Genomic DNA, 13,256 nt, shown 5'->3' on the forward strand with positions numbered 1-13,256 from the left:
ACCTGGTCCTGATCCTGTTGACACACAGACGCACACAAATACCCATACAACACACCCACCGCTCATACACAACCGATGATCCCTTTTCCCAGACCATGGATATTAAAAACAGCTTTGGTGTAAAAAAAACGATTGGGGCTTTCCATCCCTTTGTCTTTTTATTTATTTATTTCCAGCAAGCCGCTAAAAGGCTGTCAACTTAGCTCTCACACAGCTTCCATCAAACTGCACTTTTAGAAGCTGCGTCATTGTGTTCGATGCATTGTTGCAACAGTTGTAAACGTCGTTCAGCTGTAAACAGTTGAAATGTCAAAAACAATCTTTTGAACGTGCTTTTAGTGCTTATTAGGAGCATCATCTGGAGCTGGTTATCCCGGGTGTAAATGTGACTGAACTTTATGGTTCCCCCAACCCAAATCAGCTTGAGGTTACAGTTATGGAACCACAAACACACGCGGTGCGCACACACACACACACACACACAAACGGACGCGCGCACACACACACAAACACACACACACCAAAGGTAATGAGTCCGTCCACACTAGACTGGTTCATATCGTATCCGGACTAGTGTTTTATGAGCCCACCTCACCAAATTTGCAACATACGAAGCTGCATGATATAATTTATTTTCGCTCACTTTGACATGTCTAATCCAAACAAACGGCACAATGAGCCCTGTAGGACTCAACATGTTTGGGTAACAATCATCTGTGAAAGGTGACCCCTGGCAATTTTTGTGTTCTGCATGAAAGCAGTAAAAAAAAAGTACCAATAAAAAAAGCAGTATTGTTTAAATTGAATTATAAATATCTGTTGGTACTGAAATGCATGAGCCAAACGCAGATGAATAAATTGCTACCTTTTCATCCTGTTTTGGTCTGCCAACATCTGGTTCTGGAGTGGCACAGACACAGCCATATCCCTGAACTGAATGTGCACCAAATAATGATTTGATCTTTACTCATAAATATTAGCCGTTGATCGGGCTCTATTTTATGATAACAAACATCAACAAAAAATGATTTCAGAACATTGTCTTCCTAACTTTCAATCCCCCCCTCAGTACACACACATACGCCAAGCCATCATTTTAAGTTTCAGCCTCTCTGGAGACAGTTATGGAAAAAACTCAGTTGTCAGGGGATAAAAATAGCGGAGTGCACAGAAGCCTCGACGCACAGAAACATTTTTCTGGTAGAGCCGGCTTACTGCGGACGTATACTGAGCTGGTTTCTTCTCACCTAGAGAGCTCAAATGAGACTCTAAATGAACAGGTTTGCTACAAATATAATAACTGCTCAATCGTTTCCTCTCCTTGCACACAACTTCTGTGACTCTGGTGTGTGTGTTTGTGTACTGTACAAAATAAAAAAGCTTTTATAACAATATGGCATTATGAACAGCTTTTTTAGTGATCCATCAATCTTTGGCTTATTGAGAATTTTTTGGTTTTCTTTTTTTAATTTGCTTTTTTCCCCCCGGTATGTTTTGAAAAAATGTCCTGTTACTGTGGTGATACTGTGGTTTCACTGATATAAGTGACCTTAGAATGGCAGTTAATCTTCAAGTTTTATAGTATAATGATTCCACATTTAGGGCTGAAATGTGCGGTGATAGGAAGTACGTGTCTTTCGTGTTAGTGAATGTACAATGGCCTCAGTTTTAAGTGTTTAAAATACATGGACAAGTATAGGTTGATTAAAAAAAAATATATATATATATGCATGTCTCACTCAAACATGAAAGATTTTCATAATCTTAGAAATGAGGAGAATTAGTCGACATACACATTTTTGTATCACATCATTCTGAGCAATGCCGCGTAAAGTTTCGAAACACTTTTTGTTTTTGTTTGAGTTGTAAAAATCCCCCAGTGATGCCACGCAGGCAGGTTTCTTGCTCTTATGAGTGTAGACATTTCGGAGTGAAATCTCCTTGTAATAAAATATCTCACGTTGTATGGATGGTTCTGTATGAAGGTTCTTTTTTGGTTGTGTCCTTAACTGAATCTGACAGTAGAGGGTGTACTAATAGGTTCAGTAAAACAAGCACTTGTTGATGTAAAGGTGATCAACTCGAATAAATTAAGACAATTTAGGGAGGGCATTGCATTTTTATTTCCGTGGTTACGTGTTTCTGCCTGGTAAGCCAGCAGGTTATCTGGGGCTTTGTTTTACGTCAATTCAACGTATTCTTTTTCAAAGTAGCTTCAAGTAATGTATTTGTGTTCTTTTGTACTTGCGTCATCATGTTCGACTGTGTCCAGGTAGCCAAACATTACATTATGCCACACACCCTCAAGTGATATAGAGGAGGACAAGGTTTCTCTATTTTTGATAAGCATTACCATTCGTAGTATAAGAGACACTGTCTAAGATGAGCCTACCACCTAACCACAACATTCCCAAGTGGAATGCGGTTGTTGCATGTCTCTCTCTCTCTTTCTCTCTATCTCTCTCCCCATATTAACTGTATATCTGACTAGTGTTTGCTATTAGGAACAAAGAAAAAATGACAAAAAAAAATACTGTCATCCGTTCCGTATCAGAAAGCAATGCACTCCTAATACATGGTCACCATTGTGTTTCAATGGGAAAAGGATTATGTTCCCTAATTAGGACTGAGAAACGTCCAGGTACAAAGGAACATGGCAGAAAGCTTACAGAGAGTTAAAAATTTAATTCAAACTGAATTGACTCAAAACTGGAACCAGATTGTGTGACTGTTTGGCTCCTCATCGCACAATGATTTTCTTTATTTTGATTTATCCTGTGGTTGATTAGCCATAAATGTTTATCAGATGGATTGCATGAGGATTTTTTTTCACACACACACACACACACACACACACACACACCCGCCCGCCCGCACGCACACACGCACACACGCACACACGCACACACGCACACACGCACACACACACACACACACACACACACACACACACACACACACACACACACACACACACACACACAAACCTGTGTTGTATTCCAAACTATCAAGTCATCTTCCTGTTTTCAAACTTCCAAACTGTGTGGGTTCAGTCCAGAGAGCCATGTGAGTCAGCTGGAATATAGGCGGATAGTCAATGGTACAGGGCCACAGGCTTTCTCTTTTTAAATGAGGATTTGTTCTGCTTGGTTTGTGTAGTATTGAGCAAATAGTCTGTCTTTTTCAGCCACCTTTGACTTGCTCAACAGAAGAGAGTGAATGATTTGGTTCAGCTTGTGGATGTACAATCTCTGCGCTTTCAAACAGAGTTTCTGTGTGTGAAGAAAACTAAAAGACAGAGTCTGAGTGCATCTAAAAGCTAACCCCCCCCCCTCCCCCCCAAAAAGCCAAATGTAAGGAAAAGCCTGCATTCAGCAGGGAAAATGAGCAGAAAACCATAAAAAAGTCAGAGAATGCAGCCAGGGATGAGCTGTTCTGAACTCACTTGGCTTAAAATGCACATACTGACGCACAGAAACCATTATGGAGGAGAAAAAAAAACACAGGCATCAACACCCACAAACAACATAATTAGATTTCCCAACAAATGGCCTTACTATATTTTATGTGGAACTGACAAAATGTGTTTGGAGGAATATAAATATTGCTTGGCTGTAAACCATCCGTGTCTGACAGCCATCTTATAACCACAAAGTGTGTATCGCCGTGGTAAACACAATATTTTCAATTCATTTACATTCAATGTATTTCAAATGTAGTCAAGTAAACATTGCCTTGATTATGGATACAAATTGTGTTTTCTAGTCTTTTATTTCAATCTTGATTTAAAAAAAATAAAACACTGTTGGTTTGACAAAACAAGAATTTGAAAATGTAGGCTTGAGCTCTGTGAAATACACTCGAAACCACACAATGAATCACTCGATAGGGAAATGATTTGGTACAATGATCGACAATGAAGGCAAATGTTAGTCTGGTCCAAAGTCATACAACCAACCAACAGTATTCACACTACAGTACATACACAGTAGTGCAATCTTACAGAAAAAAGGATCAGAAAGCCACCATGGGCAGCCTCCACCTGACACTTGACTGACTTACAGCTTTTCTCTTGGGCACAAGTTTGTGTCCGTCCGACATACCTGAAATAACAACAGTGTGAATGTTCTTTTAAACAGTGCTAATGGAGCTGATGTCGATGATATAGTGATGTTTCATAAAACACACAATGTTGTCATTATGTGGAGCCAAGCCTGTGTGGCCCCTGAAGGTCTAACAGGTCAGAGCTGGGGTCAGGCCCCGTTGCTCCAGGCTCTGCAGCCAGGCCATGGGTCAGGCCTAATTGAGGCGTTTGGTAGGCAGCTTTTCATTGAGCATTAAAGTGAAAAGTGAGTCCAACTACTGCCACGCACCCCCACCGCCTATGTCTCACACACCGACACACACACAGACACACACACCGACACACACACACACACCGACACACACACACACACACACACACACACACACACACACACACACACACACACACACACACACACACACACACACACGTAACTTCAAAATATGTGCCTTGTAGTTCCTCCACATAGGATCAGAAGTGTTTTTTTAAAAAGGGACTGAATAGCAGAGCCTCCAGACCATGATTAAACACTGTGAAGCTCTTTAGACACATTGAGACATTCAGCCCTGCAATTTGAAAAAGTGCAGAGACAGCAATAATGAATGTTAAGCGACTTCCAAAAAAACTCTTGGAAGCCCATTTGGGCACGTCAAGTCCAACCACAATGGCTCCGACCGAAGTCTCTCAAAATAACTTTGTGGACAATATGTATCTCCCCAGAACAAGAAAACAATTGTGTCTTCAACTCTGAAAAACAAGTAGCGAACGCTCGCCTCTTTGTTTTCGGACAGTTCCAAGTTTCCATTTAAATGTAGCGACCATGAGAACAACCCTGTGCAAAATCAAACTCAGCTGTCATGGACCGGCAAAGAAGACCGAGGTTTTTTTTTTTGCTTTTTTTCCTCATATTGAGGAAGAAAAGAAGAAAGAAGTCAGTGAAACGGAGAGAAAGAGGGAGAAACGGGGAGAGAGAGAGAGAGAGGGAGAGGAGCCAGACTGCCTCCTCAGCCTGAGGGGCTGCCATTCTTGAAAAGTGTAGAGAACAAAGATGAGATTGCAATGCAGTTTGAGAAGGAGTTAGATACAACACACAACCCCCCCACCCCCTCCCCGACCGACACACACACACACACACACACACACACACACACACACACACACACACACACACACACACCGCTTTCAAGAAGTTTCTTCGCCAAATGAAAAAAAACAAAAATAGGACTTAACCAATAGCAGATGGGTCCACTCCTAAATGTTCGATTTTTAAAAGCTGCAAAATCTGACCTGGCATCAGAGTGACAGAGTTCACTCAGTAGCAGAGACTGTGCGGACGTCCACTGACAGAGAAAATGACCAAGTGATGAAAACCAATTCCATCAGAAGAGAAGAAAAAGAGAAGGCGCAGGAGGAGAAAAAGAAGAAGTTATCTTTAGCGAGTCTGTCACTGTTCTCCAGAATGTGGTCCCTAATATACTGTGTATTGCTTACACCCAGCTGTTTATGCCCTGCTTGTAGACTGGTCCACCTATTCCTGAGGACAGGCCTATAAGCATTCCTCCGGACATTAGGGGAAAATTAATCTGGAATAGATCTGTCAAGCGTTTGCCAGAATAGCTCCTTGCATTGGAGTGAATAGCAATAGAGTGGCATGGTGAGGCCGCTCAGCAGTATGGTGTTAGCACCCGGACGAAAGCCCCCTCTGGATAAGCTGGAGGGGGTGCGGGGCACACTTGGCAGATAAATAGCATCTTAATCATGACCATCAATCAAGCAATACATCTGTATTTATAAAGCACGTCACACAAAGGATGCTATTTACAAAATGATACACAGTGAGTGTATAAAAATGGCCTGCATATCAAAATGATGAGGGGGGGGTGGGGGAGTCAGCAAGTTTATTCACACACACACACACACACACACACACACACACACACACACACACACACACACACACAGACAATGCAAAGCAGCAGCAGTAGTGATCAGACACACAGCAGACTGCCTTGTGACATCCGGCGTAACCTATTTCAGTGTTTCCATCCAGCTTATGTAATTGTGTGGATGGAGACCTGTTTACATAACCTTCGGTGGGGGGGGGAGGAGGAGGAGGGGTTACTGAGTGTGTACATACTCAGGTAGACCAGACCTATTCAGCCATTTGTGATGTTGATGGAGTGATCCATCAAGTCTGACAGCCAGTCTGTTGGCTGAGAGCCTGCAGGCAAAAACAGCCACTTGGTCTGCTGCCGGAAAATCTGCGCGAGGCGGTTACCGAGCTCACCTGTATAGCACTCAGGAGTGACCAAGACTGATGACTGCAAACAGTAGGAAAATAGTACGTAGCGTGTTGTCTAAGGAACCTATTTTCCTATGTAGGGGGTTCTTTGGAAAATTTGGGAATTTGGTTCCCTTTGTTTTTAACCCGGCACATCGACCTCCTCTTTTTCTGAGTAAAGGCTTTTTACTCTGAGTTTCAAATCTTCCAGTATTTGCGATTCAGAGTTTAGAAAAGTCAGTGATTAACAAAAAAGATTTGCATCTGTCAGCGAGGCAAACAAAAGGACACACATGCACACACGCACGCACGCACACACACACACACACACACACACACACACACACACACACACACACACACACACACACACACACACACACACACACACACACACACACACACACACACACACACACGTTCATCACTTCACATGGAGCGGCCCCGGAGCACATGCAAGTCCTGATGGGCTTTCATTCCCCTCCTTAGCTGTTTCTGTTGTTCTTTCTCCCTCTCTCCAAATCTCTGTTCTCAATTAAAGCTGTCCTCAGGAAACTCAATCTCTTCACTCGTGCTGTCCCACAAACACACACACACACACACACACACACACACACACACACACACACACACACACACACACACACACACACAGAGAACAGACACACACACACACACACACAAGTAGAGAGAGAGAGAGAGAAAGAGAAAGAGAGGCAAGAGAAACACACATCTCACTCATGCTCTGACATGTCTGTCTGTCTTCTCTTCCCCCCACACCGCCAACAGACTGCAGTTGTAAGTTAAAAAACAAAGATCTTAAAGATAGAAAATACAAATAAAAACTTACCAGAGCTGGTAAGTTGTTACCACGGCACACAGGCTGGCGGCTAGTGAAGGGTAAGTCAGTGGAGGAAGGAGCTGAGAAGGAGTGTAGTAGTTGTGTCAGAAGTCCTTCTCGCAGCGACGATAGAGCTCAGCCTGTTGCATTCCGCCTCCCTCTCCTTTTCCAGTCTCTCTCTCTCTCTCTCTCTGTCTGCCTCTCTCTCTCTCTCTCTTTCACTAACACACACCCTCTCTCCTCCTGAAATCATTGTGTACTTTGATTCACAAACCCTGCCTTTGTCACGTGATCCAACACTTCAAATATACAGCACATTTTTTACCAGCCACAGAATGCCCCAAGGAAGGGAAAACAGGGTCCAGAAAGCTTAGGTTTCAACTTGCTGCCCACCCCTCCCTTCCCCACCCACCCCCTCTGTCTCTTTCTCTCTTTCTTTGTCTCTAATGGTCTCTCTCCCTCCCTCGCTCTCTCTTTACCTCGACTCTTTCTACACCGTGCTGTCAGTCAACACTCTTTTGTTGGATTTCGACTCTGTGAGTGTTTGTTTTGCATTTCCAAATTTGTTCCTCCCCTGCTCAGCGTCCAAAGATAGACCTACACTCACAAACACAGACGGGAGAGTGGTGCATGCACACACACACACACACACACACACACACACACACACACACACACACACACACACACACACGGGAGAGCGGCGCATGCTCTCGCCCTAATGAAACAGTCATTAACTCACAGACATACACAAACACACATGTGGCAGAGGGCTAGCACACCTTCGGGGATATCAGTATCAGCCCTTGGCTTTCGCTCCATGTTTACAATGCCTTGAGTTTGGGCCCGTGGCCAGCTAATGTGGGAGTCCAGGGGCCTGGGGCCAATCAAGGGCCACTCAGAGCTTTATTGTGACTACACATCCCTGATGAGAAAGAAATACACCCTCTCATTATCAGTGTGCTTATGGCTGTGGATAATGGAAACATTAACTGGAAATGCAATGTTCATTGCCATTAAAAATTTAACAAATTGAACAATGCAAATGCAAACAATGAGTCAATCTGTGCAGACTTATCACATGTAAACAAGAAATTAAAACTTGTTTACAATTACGTACATTTCAACTACTATGTGTGTGCACCCTATGAGAGGAGGGTGTATACAATATGTATTATGTAACAAAGCTACAGTGTAGATATCCATCTTATACAGAGCCTGCTATATATGTTAGATGACTTCATTTAAACCTCCAAAATGCAAACTACTATGAGCTGTTTTCCATCTTCCCTAGCACGAGAAGTACAAAGGGCCATTCTCCTCGCAGTTTCCGTACCTTTAAATCAGTTCAAGTGAACTCTCTCCTCCTCCTACAGGATTTTCCTAAGCAAATCAACCCAGCGGTTTTCTGGTAAGGAAGCATTTAATAGAGATACATTTGATCCGTGATGAGATCAAACCTGGCCCGGCAGGCCCTGAGGGGCAGAGCTACCTGCCTCTTCATGTCAGAGATAAAACTGTCTGCTACTGTCTGACTGACTGACTGGCCCCAGTTGCAGGTTAGCCACCACAGGCCCATCCGCGGCTGTAACAGTCAGAGCGAGTCCTTCCAGAACTCTGTCTTGCATTAACCATGTCTTGTTAAAATTATATTTATGTACTTTATGTACTATAGTAGATGATTCATACCGTCTGTCCTAAAACTGCAGTGAACATTGCATTGCATTATTGTTGAGTAAGTCTATTCAATACAAACAGCCTGCGTAGTTAATTGTATTTAAAGGCCTACTTCACCAGTTTGAATATGAAGGTGTATTGAATTCTGAGATCCTATGTAGTATAAATGTGCGAAAAAAAATTGAAATCGGTTCATCCTAGCCTGAGAAAAGGCAGAAAGAGTGTTTTTTTTAACCCTATATTTCTCCTTCTCGTGACATCACAGAAAGAGAAATATAGGGTTAAAAAAAAACTTACTTTGTAAATATTATTGTGATGTCTTTTACTGTGACATCACAGTAATATTTACAAAGTACGTTTTTTTTTAACCCTATATTTCTCTTTCTGTGATGTCACGAGAAAGAGAAATATAGGGTTTAAAAAAACCACTCTTTCTGCCTTTTCTCAGGCTAGGATGAACCGATTTTAATTTTTTTTGCACATTTATACTACATAGGATCTCAGAATTCAATACACCTTCATATTCAAACCGGTGAAGTAGGCCTTTAAGTATGATCGATTTTTAGAAATGTAGAATTAAACAAGCAGGGCGCTTCCACATATTGATACATTCAATTTGAATTGAACCGAACTATGGAAAGGCCTTTTAAATGTTTGTTTGTTTTGCCCTTTTTCTAGTCAAAATACTTGTTGTGGAAAAAGTATCTACTCTCGAAAATTGAAATAGTTTCCCAAACTAAGGACACCCAGTATATATACACCGACAAAGGCAAATTATATCTTTTTAAGACAATATTGCTGGGCTAAAGAGACTCTTACTCAAACTCTGTGGTATACCCAAGATGAATCCTACTTGGGAAATGAGGTCTTATATGCATATTTTCATAGTTTTTTTCATAAAATCTTCAAAACCTCTGAGCTATAAAACTTCTATATCCAACACATTGAACCATTAACAATTATGTGACATCATGGAAACAACAGATACTGTATAAGCCACATGATTAGGGAGGAATGGATAAGCAAATATGTAAATATTTTCTGCAGTGATTTGATATGTGTTTTCCATAGTAGATTGGAAAAATATTATTATTGCCTACATCAGCACCTTTATTTTGAAATGTCAAGGAAATGGAGCATTTGTCACCTCAACTGATAACACTACTGTAACAAAACCATGTTAACATAAACACAGGATTGAATGATGTCTAACTTGGATCACATTTTTGGATCCCTTCAGTCACAATATCTACATGTCAATATGTATGTTGGGGCCGTGCAGTCACAGGTCCACTCCTTGGGTGTCAGCCATAAGGTGAAAGGTTAGTCCTGTTTGTGTTTCTGTGTCAGTGAAATGCGCCAAGAGGAGGGGGGCGTCTAACGTCTGGCTGAGTGTGAAAGAAGCATTTGTGTATTTATGACTGTAAATCTATGAGGCACTAATAAGCACATGCTCCCACATGTTGATACATGCACCCCCCCCCCACACACACACACAAATACACAAACACACACAAACACACACACACACACACACACACACACATACACACACACACACACACACACACACACACACACACACACACACCGTCCGTCAGTCTTTTTCTCTTGTTTGGTGTCATTGAGTATGAATTCAGGCTGACTCAGACAGATGATTAGGACCAAGAGTTAGGTTGTGATGAGACCTGCAGATAGGATATCAGAGGCCTCTGATGAAGACAGCCTGTAGATGCACGGGCAGAAGGGGGAAAGAACAAGAAACAAAGGAGGAAAAACTGAAGAGGAAAAATATATAGAAGGGGCGCTTAAAAACTTTCTGCAGAGCTTGAAATGGGGCCCTTTTTGGCAGCAGGCAGCGGAGAAACCGCAGAGTGGTGCGACTCTGGAGTTGCCGGGTGGAGGGAGGCGGGCGCAGAGAACGAGGGAGCAGGAGAGGAGGAGGAGGGAGAAGAAAAGAAAGGGTGAAGGAGGAGGAGGGTGCAGACGGCAGGTTTTAATCAGCAACAGGCTGTTGGTAATGAGATCACTATCCCCACTGCACTGAGATTGATGTCATGTGAAGCTCTGTGGCGCACGGAGAGGCATGCCGAGGATGACAGGCATGCATGACAAGCTCGCTAGCTGACCGGGGCACACACAAACATACAAGCGTACATATGAGGGAGGGCAGAGACAGTGTAACACTCATGTTAAGGCTGGCAAATGGCCACAAACCAATAAATAGCAGCACAAAGAGAGGAAAAAACAGCACACACACAAGACACAAAGAACCTTTAAGGCACCACGACTCCCTGCTGTTCATTTTCTTCAAGCAAGAAAAAAAAAGAGCTGACACAAATATAATCACACCCACACCATACGCCATAAACACGTTTCGGGTCCCAGGGCTCCTTTATGTCTTTTTATGTCTCTCAAAGCAGCTAAACATGCACACAAAGAACATACTGTACCAGTGGTGAACGTTGGCTAGACATGCAGGCAAAAAAGAAAAAGAAAGAAAAGAGGGAGGAAAGGAGGAGAGAAAACAAGGACTGGGGAGGGGGGAGAAAGGGAAAAGAGTGACACTCTGGGTAGCAGTTGTCAGTTTGGTGATATTAAGTTTAACACACAAACTGAGAGAGGAGGGAGTTTTTCTGTCAAACACGGGAACAAATCTGGGAGAACCATAGTGCGTTCACACGGATACAAAACATTTGCTGTAGCATAAAGAATTACATTTAAAGTGCCAAAGCAAATTTGCATATTTTTGTGTCGTTGGCAGCGAATGGTGTTTGCGGCTGAGGGTAGAAAGAAAGACAGGAAAGAAAAAAAGAAAAGGGGGATTGAGGGGGAGAGGGGGGAGAGGGGGGGCGTACATGTGCGTCCAATGAACGGCGAATAGTTTTTCCTATATAAATGCTCCCCAAAATTCAACCATGATGTCACCATGAACCTGTTGTGAACCCAACTCTGTCAACTAGCATTACCTTCTCGCTCCCTCCCTGTTCCCTTTACTTCTCTGCATCTCCATCTCCTTCCACTCTGTCCACGTCTTGTTTGTGAGCTTCCATTCTTTATCTTTCGCCATACTGTGTTGTCTGGCAGCATTTTTCTTTTCAACACAAAAACTTCTCACAGCCATTTTTGGAAAGTCTCTGGTATAACAAGGACAGTTTTTAATCAGAACAAGCTGGCATATTTTGGCCAAGACCTGCACTTATGGTAATTAAATCAGAAAGAGAGGGGGGAAAAGAGATGGGGGGGGGAGAAAAAGGGGCACACGGAGGGTAGTAGAGTGTGAGACGGGGAAATAAGAAAAACAGAGGGAGGAAAAAGGAGACAGTGGGCGGATGGGAGGGTGAGGTAGGGGTTGAGTGGTTGAAGGAGTTTGATCCACATGTGGGAATGATTGTCTAATTACAGCAGATATGTATAAGTGTTACTGCCTGGAGGACAGATGGTGATTGGAGGGCGCAGCTTTACCAAACTGAAATGATTGGACAAAGGGTGAAATGGAGACGGGTAATTGGAGGAGGAGGAGATGGAGGAGGAGAGTAAGATGGAGAGAGAAGTGTCATGGTGTCTCCTGCATCATCATCGCTAAATCTTCTTCCTCTTCCACCTCAGGCACAACAGCCCTTCTTCCAGTGGAGCTGAAGTCCTCGAAAGTGATTGGTTCACAAAACAAGCTCCTCCTCCCCACCTCTGAACAAATAACCACACTCATCCTGTCGGTATGGTACATCTTAAACTATGGCTAGCAGCTGGTTACCTAGGGCAAGGGCTGGAAACAGGGGGAAGGCAGCTAGCCTGTCTAAATGCCAAATCTGCCAATCACGGCCTCCAAAGCTCACCAGTTGTAGGGTGTATTGTATTGTCCAACAGTTTAGCATGAATAATCATATCATGTAAACATGTAATACTTGCTTTATAATACGCTATAAGGTGATCATGAACTGATATAAGTGTTTATTCATGTTATTCTACATGTTTAACTCCTTCTGTAGACATACTTCTGTTGTAAAAACAGATAATGAATGAAAATGTTGTAATAACAATACATGTCTTAATAGGAGAAAATTGTTGACAGATTCTGTACATCGACAAATACAAATGTCCTTTAATATGAGTACAACTACATTATACAATGTTATGAACCATAAACTTATATAAAACAACAGTTTTTGAACACAGAAAATAATGTTTCAGTGAGTGAGCTTTGGAGGTGCTGCTAAAGTGGATTTTGTAACTCTAGGAACGAGCCAGGCTAGCTGTGCCCACATTTTAAGCTATGCTATAGGCCAAGCAAAGTATCTGCTTGCTCCGGCTACATATTTTGTGACCAGACATCAAACTCTGCAAGGAAGATGAACTATTTTAATTCACAA

At 42.6% G+C, this 13,256-nt stretch overlaps 1 protein-coding gene across 2 annotated transcripts in view; it reads right to left on the reverse strand.

Moving 5' to 3' along the window:
• The window catches only part of LOC307250063 (retinoic acid receptor gamma-A-like), a 39,053-nt gene extending 31,680 nt beyond the window's left edge, over positions 1-7,373 (reverse strand). For both annotated transcript variants that reach the window (XM_080027004.1, XM_080027002.1), the window contains exon 1: positions 7,219-7,373. The gene's annotated coding sequence lies outside the window, so the exon portion shown is untranslated. The remainder of the gene's footprint in view (positions 1-7,218) is intronic.
• Positions 7,374-13,256: the final 5,883 nt, after the last annotated feature.

This window comes from Ammodytes marinus (assembly GCF_949987685.1).
Source record: "Ammodytes marinus genome assembly, chromosome: 4".
NCBI classification, from domain to species: Eukaryota; Metazoa; Chordata; class Actinopteri; order Uranoscopiformes; family Ammodytidae; genus Ammodytes; species Ammodytes marinus.